A 2409-nucleotide genomic window follows, 5' to 3' on the forward strand; every position below is an offset into this window, starting at 1 on the left:
GTTGTGTAAGTTTGTTAGCTTGTCTGTTGTTTAGCTTGTTGGGCCTCTTAGGGGTCGGTTGGTGTTTCCTGTTGCAGTTGTTTTTTGATCGTGGTTGGTTCTCGCATCTTTGCTTCTTCATGGGTTGGTTGGTTGGGCTTGGTGGCTTGTTGTGTTTTGTTTAGGTTTCGTTTGTTGTCTACTTTGGCTTGTTTGCTTACTGTCTTTGTTGGGCTAGATTTTGCAATCTCTTTGGTGTTTATAGTAGTACTATGGTCTATAAATAATTGCCCCCAACATAATTAAAAACATTGTGTAGAGATCTTATTATTAGAGAACGATGAACCAAATACAAAGAGAAATAATAAAGAGGGTTCAAAATAGGCCGAACTTCGGTAGTTAAGGTTGGTTCCATTATTTGAGTGTTGGCTCGCTGCCTCCATTATTTGTTTCCTTTTGATCATTATATTAGATAGGATCAATAGCTCAATAGATTTTATTTTGTAATGGATGTTTTATTTTTCTTAGAGAGCATTTGATCACTTAAGGACATAATCTATTTTTTTAATCAACGTGTATGAATCTATTAGGAATAAACATCTAATAAGATATCCTTTGGTATGCTATCTTGGAGTAAATTGAGCTTACTCTTACTCTACGCGCATTCAGATGATTTATTGTGGACCTCTTGATCTTATTCCTCCATGTACCTTAAAAAAATCCTACACCATTGCCGATGGTCACCACCGTCGGTTGCCACCCTCTCCACCACAGTTGCTGTCGGCGCCGCCAATCACCGTTGAAGAACCTCCAGTTGGCGGTCACCATTGTCAGGCCCGCCGTTGACTGCCAACCACCCCGACCACAACTTTTTTTTCCGTTTATATTGTATTTATTTTACATCATACCAAACAAAAATAAATAAACTAATGTATTTACTTTACATTCATCCAAATAGCCCTAAAATATTCCTTTTTTTAAGTAAGCAAACAACCACTTAGGGTAATTTTAAAACAATATAAATTTATAATTTGAAGTCCAGTGTTAGTGAAATAAATTGCACAATTTTCTTAAAATCATGTTTAAAAATATGTTCATAATGCTGTGAATTATATATAATTTATTTACATAATTTTATTTTTCAAAAACATATTAATAACTTATTAGAAATATTAGAAAAATCTGAACCATCGGTTATGTCACCAATCATTTTCTTGAGAAACTCATTTTATTGCAATCAAACAAATTTGATGTAGAAATTTTATAAAATCGACTTTGATGGAAAAAAAAAAAGGCTATGACACAAAATTTAATTTAATTTTTTTATGAATTTTCTCCTCTAAAATATATCAGTACGTAATAAATGAATAATGGACGTCTATATTTTTACTAATTATATCTAAATAAATAAATATATTGAAATGTTTTTTTTAATATAATAGACTACAATATTGAATTTATTATGCTCTTATTTTTTTATGAAAAATAAGGAAATATTTCTATTATAGTATATTGATATTCAATTGCTATCAAATAATCTTCGTCTAAACCATTACATTCTCTTCTCACAAGAAAAAAATAATATACATTTTTTCTCAGCGAAACAACAAAAGATAATCTTCACTTAATTTAAGCAAAAGAATTTATGGCAACCAATAATGGTATGTCCATTAGAATAATTCCATCACCACAATTTAAGCAATGCATAAGGAGATTGGGGATGGAATCTTCTTTTAAAAGAAGAATGATTGTGAATACAACACCATATCTCTGGCTCATAAAAGATGGAGTTTATATTCTATGATTTGCTCTTTTGGGGGTGCTACATGATCTCATATCAAGCGATTTGGGATGCCAGCGGTGAAACTGTTATGGGTCCACACTTTACCGTATCCACCGTGAAAGAGAGTTGAAAAATCATGGCGGTGATTGTAGAAACTAGGATTGCAGAGAAGAAGAAGGCATCGCATAACAGAAAGATGTCGTTTGCTGTAATATTATTAACAGTACCTAATACAACATTACCTCCTACTCTTATATAGAGAGACAGGTAAACAGATTTAACATAATTACAAGGAAGCCATAGAACAATCTAGATAGAAGTAGTACACCTAAATACAAAGTATATGTATATTCTAATATCCCCCCTCAAATTGATGTATCGGAGACGATCGTCAGTTTGCTCCTGAGTTCTTGAAACCGAGGTGTAGATAAAGACTTGGTAAAGATATCGGCGATTTGGTCCTTTGTGCTGAGCGGATGAAGGATGATGTGGTGTTGTTGAATGTTGTCACGTACAAATTTCTGATCAATTTCCACATGTTTAGTTCTGGAATGAAACACTGGATTGTTGGCAAGTGCTATGGCCGACATGTTGTCGCAATAGAGATTCGTTGGATAATTTTGAGGGATGCCGAAATCGGTAAGAAG

Source organism: Dendrobium catenatum, unplaced genomic scaffold, assembly GCF_001605985.2.
Source record: "Dendrobium catenatum unplaced genomic scaffold, ASM160598v2 fragScaff_scaffold_1410, whole genome shotgun sequence".
Taxonomy (NCBI): domain Eukaryota; kingdom Viridiplantae; phylum Streptophyta; class Magnoliopsida; order Asparagales; family Orchidaceae; genus Dendrobium; species Dendrobium catenatum.